General features: G+C 45.9%; 1 protein-coding gene and 1 long non-coding RNA gene across 5 annotated transcripts in view; both read right to left on the reverse strand.

The window, feature by feature from the left end:
* Positions 1–17,124, reverse strand: part of LOC116955708 (high affinity cationic amino acid transporter 1-like) — a 194,916-nt gene that overhangs the window by 78,583 nt on the left and 99,209 nt on the right. The gene's annotated exons all lie outside the window — the stretch shown is intronic.
* On the reverse strand, positions 5,805–14,678 carry LOC116955787 (uncharacterized). Its single transcript, XR_012930040.1, has 3 exons — positions 13,849–14,678; positions 12,263–12,371; positions 5,805–8,164 (listed from the first exon to the last, which is right to left on the reverse strand). It is a non-coding gene; the product is annotated as an uncharacterized LOC116955787 (long non-coding RNA).

Genomic DNA, 17,124 nt, shown 5'->3' on the forward strand with positions numbered 1-17,124 from the left:
GAAGGAGAACAATAAGCTGAACGCAAAAAAGCAGTAACAAATGCGTTTGTTAGTCTAGATAATTTAAAAGCGCATTGCCTCCGGTGTATTCCTCATGTCGGGAAGGAAGAGCGTTCCAGACGGCCGCGGATGATGCTTTGAGCGCCGTCTTTGCTCGACCAAGGGCTCAACTTTGTGTACCTCGCCACGGACTCAATTCCTGATTCCCCCCCCAACCCTAGCGTCAACACCCAGATCCGGAGGAACTCTGCTGCCTTCATCCAGCAGTGGATCGACAAAGGGTATGGGGAATGGTTGATTATAATCGCGATTGGAACAGTTTTTAAGAAAAATACATATTCATGAACTATTCTAGAAATGAATAATTCAGTCACTGACCCCGCTGTCTCGAAGTCTGCTATTTGGTAGAGAATGCAATGGCATCCTGCATCCATCCCCATCATCCATACAAACCACTCCCGTCATTGGCACAATCGCATTCTACTCGGCTATCCTGTGGCCGAAAACGTCGCCAGGTTTAGGGATACTGTAAATGCAAAACAAGCGTTGGGGTGGTCTAAGATGTCCTGAGGGTATTCTCCTCCATCGTATCTATGGTGTATCGTCTGAGATCTCTCCCGCAAGAGCCCTCAATTTAACAAAACTCAGCTACTTTTATTTACCGGGTTAAAGCGCACTTAGCACTCGGTTATTTTTTTCAGAGGCGACCTCACCACACGTAGTTTCATAGTTTAGTTCATAGTTTCATTTATGTTGGTATAGCCCTGTGAGCCATTCGGCTCTTGAATCGGGTGCAACCGCAACAAACAAAAAAACAAAAACATGAACAAGAAAAACATCTTAAAGTGACTTTGTGCATGTACAAACAAAATCTAGGAAAAAAACATCAAAATATTCCTGAAATAGCACCGTACACCAACGCTGTGTGCAAAAATCCCAGTGGGATGCAAGTCAAACAACAACAACAAGAAACTTAGATTAAGGCCATCAGTCTAACTCCGTACTACAATAAACAAAAACATGGCCAAACCAAAAAACTTTTAGAAATCACCAAAATAAAGCCATAAATGCAATGTAACAGTGATCATAGGAACTGTGACCGAATTTTTTTTACAATAAACTACATAAATAACACGTAACACCAAACCCTAGAAGCTGCTGATATCACCATCATCATCATATGTGGAGAATTTATACTGGTAGGAACGAAGTTGTAAACTGAGTGTACCAGCCTGCAATAGATTAATGTGTCCGTCCGTCCGTCCCCTTTCAATACTTTAACGAAGTGAAATCTCGTGCTGTTGGGTGTAAAATCAGCAATAGACAGCGCAGAGACTTGATATGTCTTATTGCACCCAACATTTGGAAGTCACATTATCTCATTTGCGAACTTCGCTTTTGGGGATGTGGCAAATTCACACACAGCCCACAGCCGAATACCATTTGCGAGGCGAAGTTCGAAGGCACCGTGACGTTACTTTGCCAATGTTCCTACCAGCCCACCCTGCAGGGACCTGTTAGTAGCAGCCAAAAAAAATCTCAGCAAAACGTGACCAAGGGGAGAGAGAAAAAGCGGATTCCAAATATCCAACAGGCATCGTTGGATATTTGGAATCCGCCCGGGGATTAAACCCAAAGGCGGAGCCAGGATTTTCAGGTAAGGAGGGGCAACCCCTCCAGCAATGAAAAATTATAGAGGAGTTGTTAGTAAGTAAGGAGTTGTTAGTAAGTAAGGAGTTGTTAGTAAGTAAGGAGTTGTTAGTAAGTAAGGAGTTGTTAGTGAGTAAGGAGTTGTTAGTGAGTAAGGAGTTGTTAGTGAGTAAGGAGTTGTTAGTGAGTAAGGAGTTGTTAGTAAGTAAGGAGTTGTTAGTGAGTAAGGAGTTGTTAGTAAGTAAGGAGTTGTTAGAAAGTAAGGAGCTGTTAGTAAGTAAGGAGTTGTTAGTAAGTAAGGAGTTGTTAGTGAGTAAGGAGTTGTTAGTAAGTAAGGAGTTGTTAGTAAGGAGTTGTTAGTAAGTAAGGAGTTGTTAGTAAGTAAGGAGTTGTTGGTGAGTAAGGAGTTGTTAGTAAGTAAGGAGTTGTTGGTGAGTAAGGAGTTGTTAGTAAGTAAGGAGTTGTTGGTGAGTAAGGAGTTGTTAGTAAGTAAGGAGTTGTTAGTAATAAGTAAGGACTTGTCCCTTGCTTTTTATCCGACGCGTGTGCGGCGATGGCCCAGCCATCGATCGAGGGTCGAATTCGAACCGCGTTGTGTGATCGCCATCGCGCTCGCTGAAGGTGTTGATGCCTTCAGGGAAGTCGTGGACTCTGTATAGGCAACTGTGCACAATTCTGTGAGTCACTTATAACCGCATTGCCGTTACTTATTGTCAATTTATAGACTCAAACTATTGTCCTATCATCTCATAAAGTCCCTGGCACGTAATAATATGCTACACAGTGGCAGTGGGGGTCGCAAAATGCCGATTTATTACTAATACACCCCAATGATCCGATCGAAATTAGGGATTTCCATCGGATCATTGGGGGGGGGGGGGGGGGGGCACGTGCCACCCCACTGGCTCCGCCAGTGATTAGTCCCATGGGCTCTTGCGTTGCAGGTGAGGGTGTTAACGTATTCTCGCCACTGCGACACCCAATTATGCATACCCGGTCGTGTAACCATCTCAACGAGATAATGCGAACATACATTATGCATGCTAAATGCATTTAAATTTTGACTTAAAACTTTCGTCACTGCAGGAATTCATATTCTTTGGTTCTTTCGGTAAAGCCACGTAGAAAGAAATTAAAAATAAAAATAAATGAATTAAAAATAAAAGCAATAAAACCACGACGTTTCGATCGCAACACAAGCGGTCTTCATCAGGCGGAGAGAAAGGAAGGGGGCAAGCCTTCCAAATGCAACTGCCTATGAGGGCTTTGATCACTTTGAAACGTAGTCGTTTGTTTGTTTTATGTTTATTATTTTTAGCATTTTGAACATATCTCCGTGCCTTTACCGAAAGACCCAAAGAATTCGAGACCGTGAATTTTCTGAATAAAAGCAGGTGCCTCCTACAAACCCCGTCTCCGAATCACCGACACTCCGTACGTATGCATTACATACCTTAGTAACCCCCAAATACACCACACTCTCAAAAGCGAATGGATCCCACATGACTCAAGCGTGATCATACATAGCAACCAGTGGCACCCCCGGACGAGCGAAAACGGGTGAGGACCCATCCCTGAAAGATTTGATATGAGATTTAAAAGCGAGGATTTCCCTGGATAGCCAACAGGGGCCCTTCTGGACAAATACAAAACAAAATAGACAATGCCCAGAGTTGCACCGGCCATCCATCCAGCCACTGGCGCGTGAGGCTCCGTGGGGATTCTAGATTTGAAGCTTTCGTGACTGCAAGGATCCATACTCTTTGGTTCTATTCGGTAAAGTCACGTAGGTAAAAACAACAAAAATCACGACGTTTCGGCCACAACACAAGCGGCCTTCATCAGGTGAAGGGACCGGACTGTCTCGAAGACTGCGCTGGAGTGAAACAGAGCCAAGCTCAGACCGCGGCTTTTAAGCTGTGTGAGAGGGATTAAGGTGCCTTGACAAAGGAATTAGCATAACGATTTGCATTTTAATAGGCGGACTTAGCATGATGAAAGGTAGGGAGGGGGTCGACCTGTGCAGGCTGGCGATGGGGGCACGGCAGCGTCCACATGCTGGTGGTGTGAAAAGGGGATTTTAAAGAAGTTGCGAAAGTTTGGGGCACCGCTACTTGGTACTTGGTACCCCAAACCAATACTCCGTGGGGATTGTTGGTCGCCAGGCATGAGGCTAGCGATGGTGCAGTGGGGAAGAGAAGCTCGGCTTATTAGCTAACACGCAGATGATCGTGTTTCATGGCTACAGCGTTAAATTATAGGGGTGGGGGAGGGGAGGTTTAAATCACTATTTTTTGCCAATGCTGCACGTGCTTTGAATTTCCACGACGCAAAACTCGGGGTTCACAAGCTTCCGTTCGACGTCGACGTTACGTAATGTAGTGCGAAGAAGGACGAATGTAACGGAGGTATAGTACATGATGGTCGGATTCATTACTTTTAAGGTTGTATGAAAAAATAATGTTTTTTTTAATTTAATTTCTAACACGCCACCGCTGCACAGTATCCCGCTCGCTCTCATAGAGAGAGCACGGCTCAGAGGCAATGAGGAAGGAACCACAGACAGCCGACGCTAACGATCCTCCAAGCTCTGCAGTCCTCTAAGTAACAAGGTGTTCTCGGCCAATGAATGAGGGTTTTCACGTGGATAGGAAACCGGAGCAACCGAAGAAAACCCACCCAACAAGTGAGAGGTAACAGGTCCCTGCAGGGTGGGAATTTTGCGCAATTTGATTTTTACACCCCAACAGCACGAGATTTCACTTCGTTAAAGTATTGAAAGGGGACGGACGGACGGACACATTAATCTATTGCAGGCTGGTACACTCAGTTTACAACTTCGTTCCTACCAGTATAAACACTCCATCCCGTACAGGCAGGACAGGTGGAGTCCACGTTTGCTCTACACCGCCTTCTCGCATCGAGTCGGGGCTCTTGGCACCTCGGCAACCCAAGGGGGAAGGGAGGTTTCAGTTTCATTTATTAGGTACTAGCTGCAGTACCCGGCTTCGCACGGGTCTGTACGGAAGACAGAGCTCGAATGGACGACGCCATGCATGGACAGCGTTTATTAAGCTGTGTGGGCGGAGTTAAAAAAAAAAAACATGCTGGTAACGTACAGACTCTTCACCCGAAGAAGGCTACTTGTGTTGTGGCCGAAACGTCGTGAGAAATTTTTTATTGTCTCATTTTGTCTAAATTGTTTTATTCTCATTCTACGTGGTGACTTTACCGAAAGAACCACGAAGATGAACTACTTACTTTGCTTCATCAAACCCCAATGTATTTATTGACATTATACTTTTCTTTGTACCGTTGAGAACCAAAGGAATGCAAGGCTGTAGTAAAGGTTAAGAACCGCTGCTTTAGTAGCCTTCATGCGGCTATGGCTTACGCCAAAGACGCCTTTCACCATTTAAGTGCTGCGTTTTTCGATTCCATTTCTCCTCCGTTTCCCTGCCAGTTTACAGTCCCACGAATGAATGCGTTCTATTGGCACAACGGCAAAACTAACTCGGGCTCCGTTTGTTCCGTCCTCATGGGACAGAGTGTTTCCCCCTCGCACGTGTGGGTTTTCTCTGGGTGCTCTGTTTCCTCCCACACGTAAGCTGCTCATTAATTGGCTGACAACACCTTCATATGCAGAGGACCGGAGAGCTTGGGCAATCTTCCGCTCGTCGGCTGTTCCCACTCGCGCCTTCCGAGTCATCCTCTCTCTACGAGAGCGGGGGGGGGGAGATACCGTGTGTGGCAGTGCGTTCCAAGTTGAAATCATTCTTAATTGCTCGTCTACCAAGGAAGCCACGCAAAGGCCAACGACTGTTTTTTTTCCTTCCCGGAGTGTCCCGCATTTTGTGTGTTGTTTTAATATCGAATGAATGCATTCTGTTGCTTGCGGTCTGATATAAATCAGCATTTCCATTGCTGATGGACAGGTAAGCGCTCACCAGTTTGAATGGACAACCAAAGCCAAACAGACTCATTCTATCCCACAGACACTGAGTTAATCCGCATCCCCACCCTCTGTACTCGCGACTCATAAGACCACAGCACACGCCTGCCCCGAACTAGATACTAACTCCCACCCCCCCCATCTCCCCGAAAAAAAACCTTACACAATTCCCCCCCCCCCTACCGCAAAAAATAAAGATACTGACCCACAATCTCGCTGAACTATCAAATGCCTTTGGTGCAGAAAACCTCTGCGTTGTTGCGAAATTCGCCCTCGGCAAAAAATCTCATTCTGGAGTTACGAAATTTCCCCATTGAAACTTATCATCCGAAGAGATCAAATTCTTGCAACAGTCTCAACAAGAACATGTCCTGTAAGGAATACACGAGGACATATAGGGTGCGATTTTTGTGTGGGGAGGGGGGAGGGGGTCAGGGACTACCTCTGACTCTGTATTTTTTATCCCTGGGATTGCACTTTTAGTACTCATCCCGGCAAGGGATGACAACACTGGAATGTCAGGACACTACCCCTCAAACGGGGAAGAAGAGCAAAAGTGACGTGCATTTCGAATCTCTGTGGAATAAGCGCAACGAGGTGGCTTGGTTCGGGTCAGCCCCGCTTTGAGAATTGTACCTCGTGGTGTAAAGTAGTGGTCGGAAGAATGATGAGCATCAGGCAGGAGTAGGGACAGTCATTAGCAACAGGATAGCGAAGTTCGTGACCAAGTTTGTACCCAAATAATAATAATAATCCAGCACTGTAGAGGCGAGGGTTTGTGTATCGAACAAATGCTGTGCAACTCCCTTCACCGAGGTGTCAAGGTGTCATAACCCTGGCTTGCCAGAAGGCATATACTAAATGCCTCTGTTGATTTTTAAACTTTGACTTTAACACAGCTATTTCTGTCACAAGCTAATCCCTCGGCTATTCAATGCTAAATTCTCCTGCTCTGATATGTAAACTCCTTTGTCAAGGCTCTTCACGCTTCTCACCGAGCTAAAAAAAACGCTATGATTTACTTTATAATAGTTGGTAATTGGAGGCCTTTAGCGTCCATATACTAAATGCTTCTGTGGATATGTAAACTTTGACTTTAACACAGTTATTTCTGTCACAAGCTAATCCCTCAGTTTTTTCAATGCTAAATTCTCCTGGTTTGATATGTGAACTCCTTTTTCAAGGCTCGCCGCGCCTCTCACCGAGCTTAAAAAGACGCTGCGAATCTTAGCAGCATTAATTGAAGCTCTGTCGTCCCGACAGTTCTGTTCTTTCACCTGAAGAAGGCTGCTTGTGTTGTGGCCGAAACGTCGTGATAATTGTATTGTCTTATTTTATTTTATTATTTTATTCTCATTCTACGTGACTTTACCGAAAGAACCAAAGAAAATGTGGACTCCGTTTGTTCCATCTTCATGGGATAGAGTGTTGCCCCCTCGCACGTGTGGGTTTTCTCTGGCTGCTCTGTTTCCTCCCACATTTAAGCTGCTCGTCAATCGGCTGGCAACACCTTCATATGCAGAGGACCGGAGAGCTTGGGCAATCGTTGGCGTCGGCTCATCGCACGGCTGCTGCTGCTGCTGCCTTTCCGCTCGTCCGCGGTTCCCACTCGCACCTCTGAGTCATCCTCTATCTACGAGAGCGGGGGGAGATATCGCGTGTGGCAGTGCGTTCCAAGTTGAAATTATTAATTAGTCGTTTGCTCAGCAAGCCACACAAAAGGCCAACGACTCTTTATTTTCCGGAGTGTCCTGCATTGTGTGTGTTTTAATATTGAAATGTTCCGAGCGGATTATTCTATTCAGGCCACGGTTGGAGACATTGCGAAGTGTCGATCGTGGAAGCTTAAGAGCCCATTGGGACAGCAGAGGAAGATATCAAAGATACATTCTACAATAGTCTCACACGTACGTGTTGAGCATGGAATGTTTGAGTTTACTTTTATTTGTTACACGGATGGTCCCGTTAATGTTGAACTTCTTACGCACCCCACGGAGCCAACGGCGCCAATCGGAGGCGCGGGTGGAAGGACAACAAACTAAACACAAAAATCAGTTCTAAAGAAATGCGTTTTCAATCTAGATTTGAAAGTGCATGGCTTCAGTCCCTTCCTGATATCGGAAGGAAGAGCGTTCCAGACGGCCACAGAAGCACACTTGCCCTAAGCCAATGTCCCGGCTATTTTACACGGGAGATCCGCAGTGCGCGAACACAGCAGTAACACAAACAGAAGGCAAGGAACAAACGAGGCTTTGAACGACCAAAAACGAAACATGCACGCGAACCGGAAGAAAAAAAGGTATGAACGTGAGAGCAGGAGAAGAAGCCAGGTCTGATTATTTTAAATCATCGATCGCTGTATCAATGATCGGTTTGATTTCTCTAATCGATGGAGGACACGGAAATGGATGTAAAAGGGGGTATCTCACCGCTGCGTCCCATTGGAGGAAAATCGATGGGAGGAACTCTTCGACGTCACCCGCATCATTAATCGCGTCCCGGTGGGCGTGGCTTGCAAGGGGGTTTCCTGCCTTCAGGAGGCAGGGATGTTATTCTTGGTGGCTGCGATTTTTAAATGTGCCCGAGGAATCGAAAACAAAAAGAGTCCTTGGTTCAAATGTGTCATTGATTTAAATGAACGATCACCCCCCATCTCCATTGATTAGTCACGTTCATAGTTATCATCTCTTCTGGATTTATTGAACCCCTTATCTCGAGGTCCTTTACAACAATTGTAAAATGTTGTATATGAGATTAAAGTGGTTGAGATAAAGAGTGGGGTTTTTTTTAAGTGGTGGTGTAGTTGTGGTGACAGGAGAACAGGCGGGAGTGGTTAAGGAGTTGCTGGGGTAGGGGTAGTGATAGGGGTAGTGATAGGAGTTGGGGTAGTGGTTGTTATAGGGGTTGGGGTAGTGATAGGGGTAGGGTAGTGATAGGGGATGAGGTAGTGATAGGGGTAGTGATAGGGGTTGGGGTAGTGATAGGGGTAGTGATAGGGGTTGGGGTAGTGATAGGGGTAGGGGTAGTGATAGGGGTAGGGGTAGTCATAGGGGCTGGGGTAGTGATAGGGGTTGGGGTAGTGATAGGGGTTGGGGTAGTGATAGGGGTTTGGGTGGTGATAGGGGTTGGGGAAGTGATAGGGGTAGTGATAGGGGTAGTGATAGGGGTTGGGGTAGTGATAGGGGTTGGGGTAGTTATAGGGGTAGGGGTAGTGATAGGGGTAGTGATAGGGGTAGTGATAGGGGTTGGGGTAGTGATAGGGGTTGGGGTAGTGATAGGGATAGGGGTAGTGATAGGGGTAGTGATAGGGGTAGGGGTAGTGATAGGGGTTGGGGTAGTGATAGGGGTTGGGGTAGTGATAGGGGTAGGGGTAGTGATAGGGGTTAGGGTAGTGATAGGGGTTGGGGTAGTGATAGGGGTTGGGGTAGTGATAGGGGTAGGGGTAGTGATAGGGGTTAGGGTAGTGATAGGGGTAGGGGTAGTGATAGGGGTTGGGGTAGTGATAGGGGTTTGGGTAGTTCTAGGGGCAGTGATAGGGATAGGCCTGGCCGTAAATGGCGGGGGGAGGGGGGTGGAGCTAGTGCAGGGAGTAGCAGTCGCAGGATGATAGTGATGATGAAAGCTGGCTTGAGTGAAGAGATGATTGTTTAACGTGCAGCGGGAGCGAGACTGGGTGCAGGGCGAGGGAGGCACGGGTTGTGACCGTAGAGACCGGGACGAGGTGCAGAGTTGTGAACGAACGAGTTGAAGCAAGATGAGGTGGAGCAAAACGACGGACGTATTTTTAGACGAGGGGTGAGAATCTTGATTTGAAGCTTTCGTGGCTGCAGGAATCCACACTCTTTGGTTCTCTCGGTAAAGTTCACGTGGGTAGAATAATAATAATAGATACACGACGTTTCGATAGCAACACAAGCCATCGTCCTCAGGTGAAACAATGCAGCAGGGGAACTGCTGAGGCTCGAGGAAATGTGAGTCGGGGTGAGAATTTGAAACATAAAGCCATCGTAGTGGACACGGAGATCAGCGGAGTTGGGAAAGTCGAGCAGAGGCGTGTGGAATTGTGGGGGGTTAAGTGGAGAGGGGGGGGGGGGGTTAATAAGTAATATTTAAAAATACTTTTTTTTTAAACACGCTTTAATGAAATGTACCGTACGAGTAATGTAAGAACTCCACGACTCCAGGAAGTGGCCCCGAAGCTTTGCCATAACGTAAGGGGTTCCGTGGTGATTTACAGCCAACGTCAGTTGAGCGTGGACAATTAGACCCAAGCCGAAACATCTAACATATAAAAAATAATGTTTAAAAAAATATATATTTTTTTATGATATAATATAGTAATTGTCATCAGTATGACATAAGTACACCGAGTTTGCAGTCGATACGAAATTGGAAAGTGGGTTAAAACTGAGTTACAAGAATTGAGGATACAACGACAGACGGAGTGAGTTTATCAAAATCGTGTAGAGGAATGTTTCAAAATATATTTTTTATTTTTTCTATGGAATACATAATAAAAGCGTGTGATAATAATAATAAAATGATCCGGGCTGAGGCGTTTTGCACAAGGCCGTAATTATAATATATATTGGGAGGGATACATCCCCCCCCCACCCCAATAATCAAATATGCTCAAAATGTCCCCCCCCCCCCAATATATTGATAGAAAAAAATAAAATTGCTATGCTATGTAAATAAAAACAACAATTTTGCTAAACCTTGGCCACAATATCTGGATATGTCTTCATATAAATCAATGCATCGATTGCTGTTCACATGATTGTGGTTATGGTTGTAATTTATTAATCCCTAATCTCTGCCATTACATACAATGAAACAAGAAATGGTTAAAAAAAGTAAAAACAGAGCAATGTGATACAATACACTATTAGACATTATTGTAAAAATTAATAAAAAGTCCATCCCATGTGTTAGGCAGGAAATTAGTTTTCAAATTTAGATATTTTTCTGGGTTGGGACCCCCAGACACCCTGGAAGATTTGGACCCCCCCCCCCCGCCCCCAATGTTGACTCCATGGCTACGGCCTTGGTTTTGCGTGAGTGTGTGTCGTTATTGTTGGAGAGGAGTGAAAGCGTGGGCCAGAAGGCCGAGGAGCAGAGGAGTTGCAATCGTCAATGATGAGTGAAAATGAGGGAGTGAACCGGTAGGCTATGCTATGCAGCAGCAGCAGAAGCGCGGGACGAGTTGGCTGCAGGATTCACACAAAGTCTTGGCACGAGGGCTGGGATTGTTTTCGTGTCATTCATCAGACCAGCGTCTTTCTCCTGTATGAAAATTTGACATTAGCTTTTACTCTTTCTGGCAATACAAACGGGTGTCATAAGATGTTCAAACACCAACGGGGATGCCTTTTGCAAGGAATCGAATCCACATTAACCAACACACAGTACCTGTGGTGAACATGCGAACTAACGTGCTCTGCCATTGGAACCCCCTTTGCCTGTAGCAAAATATGATAATTGTTTTTTTACCCTTTTATCTGGCAACAAAACTGACACCTTTTTTACAAGGAGTCATGTTTGCATTCACCACAATACCTGCGGTCGGAATGCAAACATAAAAAACACATAACTCTGATAATGTATTAGCACTGTCCTTGAAATTGATTGGTCCACACCCGAGACAGCTTTCCTTAGAGCCTAGTCTCACATGGTGTTGGACCAGATGACGCTCTGATCATTGTAATGTGTACATCAGAGAGGGACAGCCTAATCTCACCAAAGTCAGACCAGAGAACGCCCTAAGGTCGAACGGTGCAAAGGGGCCGTCCATAAATGACGTCACGCGATTTTGGCTCTATCACGGGGACTTTTTTTTTTCCCAGCATCAAAGTGTTTGGAGCTCATGCCGAGTGGTGGATGCCCCTCCGGATTCAAAGTTAATTTTCTGTACCCATCTGGTGGAACAATCTGTTTCTCATTCCCTTCTGGTGCCGGAGTAATATTGTTCACGAAAGTAATTTCGTCAATATTGCAAAAAAAATTTTTTTTAAGGGATGGAGGTGGCTCAGTTTGGCTTGACCAACAGATGTTGAATTTTTTTTCAAATAAATCCTCAGCTCCTACGTTGCATCATCACGTGCACCTGATCTCTAAATGCACAACGAGACAACTCCACAACTTTATACTTGCAATCGTATCACCAGGTGCAACTTCTAGGCCACGCACGCTGCGGAGTTGACGCTAGTCCTTTTGCCGTTGTGCAATTAACATTCCAATAATTTTTTTTTAAAAAATTGTATCAATACTAATCCTCGGGTGGATTGCTATGGATGTCTGCCGCAAGCTGTCCACCACTTCACTGCTCGCCAATCCTTAACCTCGACATTTTAATGCGGCCGCAAGTTCAACTTCAATACCGCTGCAATTTCAACTTTTCATACAACTGCAATGTCATCTCGCCGCGCATTCGCTGCGGCACAGATTCGGAGGTGGGTCTCGAGGTTGCCACACCGTGGCTTGCCAGGAGAAGGCGATACAGCAAGAATGTGGGCCCCCACCTTTGCCCCCGTATGCCCCCTCGAACGAATGGGCTTTCTGCGGATGCTCCAGGTTTCTTCCCACTAATTCGCCGAGAATACTTTCGCGCAGAGAGGACCGCAGAACACTGGCGGGTGGGGGAATTAGGCGCTGTCTCACCACGTGGCACCTCCGAGCCGTTCTCAGAGAAGTACTTGGCTGCGCGGCAATACATGTCCACGTGACGATGAGCCACTTTGTTGAGCTGTCATTCGTGGCCAGGTCGCTTCTGCAAAAAAAGAGCTTGTATATAGCTCAGTGGGCCTTACCTGGTCAAATAAAAATAAAAATAGTCGATTGTATAATTAAATCGTTTTTTGTCACGTGCATGTCGCGACGTTATTTCCCGCCCCCCCCCCCCCCTGTGAAGCATCCGGAGATGTGGTTGGATTTAGCCACCGTCACATCGGTGGTGGAGGGTTAAACGCCAAGACTTCTGGCGTAAAGTTATCTCGTGACCGTAAAATTAAGAAACGGTTTCGTTTCCTCGCTCCCTTTGTGAATCTTCGGCGACGGCTGCGCGCCGCCGAAGCTTCACGAGCTGCTCATTTTTTTTTGTCAACCTCGAATACTTGAAAGCTTATAACAACCGCTCTGCCAGCTGCTTTCAGCGGAGATTTGCCTACGGCTCGCGCCAACCGAGCAACGCAAATTCGTGCCCACCACCCCCCACCCCCAACGTTTCATTGGGGCCCGATCCACCACCTACGGCCGAGTCGGTGGCGATTAAAATTTGCGCGGATTTTTTTTTTTTGGCACGCCATTATTAAATCGCGAGTTCTCTCCCTTTCTTCGTTAGTCGGATTTTCAGCGGCCGTCGGAATACTGCCAATTTTGTAGCCCGCCTGTGTGGTTTTATTTTTTTGGCGATGCGCAACGAATTCCATCCGGCTATGGGGAAGCTTTCCCACGCGCCATGAACATTCTTGCTTAATAAATAGATACAGTACTAGCTTTTGTGCCCGTCCAAGGACGGGTGTACATTGCAGTAAATCTGAAATATCCAGCTCATGATTTATTAATGAGGGGGGGGGGGGTTGCCCCATGTGGAGTGACGTCACGCGGGGGGGGTTGGGCCTCAAGTGGAGTGACGTCACACGCGGGACACACATTCTTGGCTTATTATAGGAATAATTTTTCATTGCCATTAATGAAAGCTCCATCACACATTTGGTTTTTGGCAAACATACGCGCGCGAGCGAGCGCATGCTCGCACACACGAACTGTTTGTGCGTACGGGTAAAACCGACATCGTCAAGGAGCGCTTCTGCGGCCGTCTGGAACGCGCTTCTGCGGCCGTCTGGAATGCGCTTCTGCGGCCGTCTGGAACGCCCTTTCCGATGTTAGGAAGCCCCTAGAGAGATGCACTTTCAAATCAGCTACATTGACAAACTAATTTCCTTACAACTGCTTTTTGTGTTCAGTTTGTGTTCCTTAACCCGCACCTCCGATTAGCGCTGTCGCCCACGTACGGTGCGACAGAAGTTCAACATACATATGTGGAGGAGTAGTGGGATGACGTCATGTCATCTGTAGAGTTCGATGACGTGATGATGTCATGTCATCGAGTCGGCGGGGTACTTAGGGGGGAACCCTGGGACGAGGGCGGGGGTCGCCGTAGGGGAGCGAGAGAGCGGGGAACGAGAGCCCGCGTGGTCGACATCCCAGCCGCCGCCGAAGAAGGGCCAGAGATGTAGAGGTCTCACCTCGTCGCCGGGCGGTGATGGGTGAGTCCCCGCTCGGGGCCAGACGAGGTGATAAGACGTAAGGGAAGCCGTACCGGGGCTGAGATAACCGAGGGATGTCCACGGCTGTAAGCGTCGAGCGTAGAGAGTGGAAACAAGAGTGTGTAAGAGTGTGTAACAGTTGTGAATAAACGGCAAAGCAGCCCTATGTAAAAATCCTCGAATCCTGGGTGTCAAGAGTTACCACACAACACACACGTACTCTTTGTTTTTTTCGGTAAAGTCACGTAGAAATAATAAAATAAAAAATATATACAATAGCATACGACGTTTCGATTGCAACACAAGCAATCGTCATCATCAGGTACAGAAGAGCTAAATTTAAGAGAGCGAGATGGAGGAAACACATAACCGAAAGATATATATACACAGACCTTAAGTAGAGGGAATCGACACAGACACACCTGTGGACACAGAGAGAGAGAGACGGAGCACACCAAATCAAACAGGGATTTTACCGAAAAAAACAAAGAGTAATTCCTGCAGTCACGAAAGCACCTAATCAAGTTCGAACACGCACATAACAGCGAGTTCATAGTGTCCCGACGCATAATGCATACACAGCTCCCTGGCCAGGCGCGGTGATGCTGCTGCACGTCTGTGATGCAGCACTGTGGGGGGCTAACGAGAGTTGATGGATCACCGGGTAACCACCAAAAAGTCGCAAAAATTCCCTTCCCGTGGGTGTCGAGGTGCCATACCCCTGGCTCGCCACGAGACGGCGATGCAGTAAAAAGTGTGGCCTGCACCTGTTACGGTCTGTGTGTGGGGCCGTCCATAAATTACGTCACGCGCCTAGGGTGGGGGGGGGGGAGTCAGACATTTGTGACGATGTGTGACGAGAGGGTGGGGGGGGGGTTGTTTGAGAAATGTGACGTCACATCAAAATGCACAACTTTAAATAAATATAGAATTCACATTCTTAGTTTTTTCGGTAAAGTCACGTTGAAGAGAAACAACAAAATAACAAAATATATATTGTTTTATATATATTTTGTTATTTTGTTTTATATATATTTTGTTATTTTGTTGTTTCTCTTCAACGTGACTTTACCGAAAAAACTAAGAATATGAATTACTGCAGTCACGAAAGCTTTAAATCAAAAATATAGAATTGTTATAACTACACTCCTACAACATCAGAGTGCAGCGCCACATTAAATACGCACTACAATGACAATAGTTTAAAGCGATTTGAAGCATGTTTTTTTTCAAAATGGAAATGATTTTGGGGGGGGGGGCAGATCTTTGTGACGTCATATTTGAGGGGGGGCTGACGTCATTCATGTACGTCCCCTGTGGGATAGAGAAGGGGTCGATAATGAAAACAAAATAAATTCCTTTAAAAAATTTTTTTTTAAACAACGCTTTTATTAACAACCTCGTTTAACTCACGGTCGAGAAGTACGTCGATGATGCGGCGCCTGCTCCCACATCAACGCTTACTTGAATTCATTGATTACTTTATAAATTAATCTTCAACGTGCAACTTCTGTTTGTGTGGAGTGAGGGTGCCCGTAACTCGTTGACACGTGGCGCCCGGGACGATACGTGACGCCCGCTTCTTGGGCGAGGCGATTGGAGAGTTTAGGGACCGCGGCGTTTTTGACCTACACAAATTTATATATAAATATTAAGGCGTCCATACAAAATGTTAAATTGCTTTAATGTAACGAATTAATGTACTAATTTTGATATGGGCATGCATTGTCACCGGATCTGAGCAAGTGTGCAAAATGTGGAATTGATTGGACAACGGGAAGTGGACTAACTTTCGATTACAAGATTTGACCACGACAAACATAGGAATCAAGTTAAGTAAAACCGTTGAACGAAAGCCATCTTATCGGAATTCGGTAAAAAAATATATAAAAAATAAACCACTCGGTTTTTCAAGAGCCGGAGTGCGTGTCAATACGAGACGTCCGTCGTGTGCAACTTTTTTCGTGACTTTCCTGTCCGAAGGCTGTAAATGTTTTGTGAGGGGCACCGCAGGCGCTCCCGAACAACCCCCCAGTAACTGCTCACATGACATTGACTTTTCCAAGACAGAGGTTCTTTGTAAGCCATCTGGCTACCATGAGAGATTCGTCCATGAGGCTATCCACATATACAAGCACAGAGACAATTTCAACCGAGAAGATGGATTCTGGCTTAGCAATCATTGGAAAGATTTGATAAACCATTTCAGGTCTTAATTGATTGTTCACGCTTACAGTGGCTTTCAGACAGCATACATTACAAAATTTTCGTCTCCCCCCTCCTCTTTTCAGAACATAGATGGACTAGTCCTTCTAAATAAACTGCCAAATCGCTGCGCGTGGCGCTAACGTTTTTTATAAATAAATAAATACACCGTTTAAAAATACATAAATTTATGCGAACCGACACACCTGATGACGACCGTTTGTGTTATGGTCGAAACGTCGTGAGAATTTTTATTGTTTTATATATATTTTATTATTTTATTGTTTCCCTTCAATGTGACTTTACCGAAAGAACTAAGGATATAACCCCCCAGTAATAAAATAATGCCTTAACCCGTCACAGTAATTTTTTGAACCCATCTACGTGAATTTACGCAAAGACCCAACTAATATGAATTCCTGCAGTCACGAAAGCTTCAAGTCAAGTAAATTTGAAGTTTGCGCGTGTCTCTCTCCGCGTTGTCGCGTGGATTTTTCTCCGGGGTCCTCCGGTTTCCCCCTCCACATTTAGAAACGTGCCTTTAGAGGAAGCATATAGTAATGTTTTACCCTTTTAACTGGCACAAAAACTGACACCTTTATTCAAGGCATCATGTTTGCAATAACCACAACACAAGCAGTCAAAATGCAAACAAAAGAGACAACTCTGATAATAATATTGGCACTGTCCTTGAATTTGATTGGTCCACACCCGAGGCGGCTTTTCTTAGAGCCTAGTCTCCACTGGTGTTGGACCAGATGACGTACACGTACACGTGTTTTGAACTTCGTTCGCACCGTACGCAGCCAACCGCGCTAATCGGCGGTGCGCTGGCGCTGAGAGTGTCCACCTGAACGATCGACGCCAACGACGCCTATAGTGGACAATCCACGCGGACGCTTATCCACATCTGGTCAACGGGACGGTCACAGTCGAATTGACCGGCTCTCTCTCTCTCTCTCGTTTATTTTAGTTATCTATATGCATAAAAAAGGGAAATTTGTGAATGTGTCTGTTCGAAATGTTTAGCATACTTCCCGACATGCAACA

Source organism: Petromyzon marinus, chromosome 61, assembly GCF_048934315.1.
Source record: "Petromyzon marinus isolate PM22_M1 ecotype Great Lakes invasive population chromosome 61, UKy_Petmar_22M1.pri1.0, whole genome shotgun sequence".
NCBI classification, from domain to species: Eukaryota; Metazoa; Chordata; class Hyperoartia; order Petromyzontiformes; family Petromyzontidae; genus Petromyzon; species Petromyzon marinus.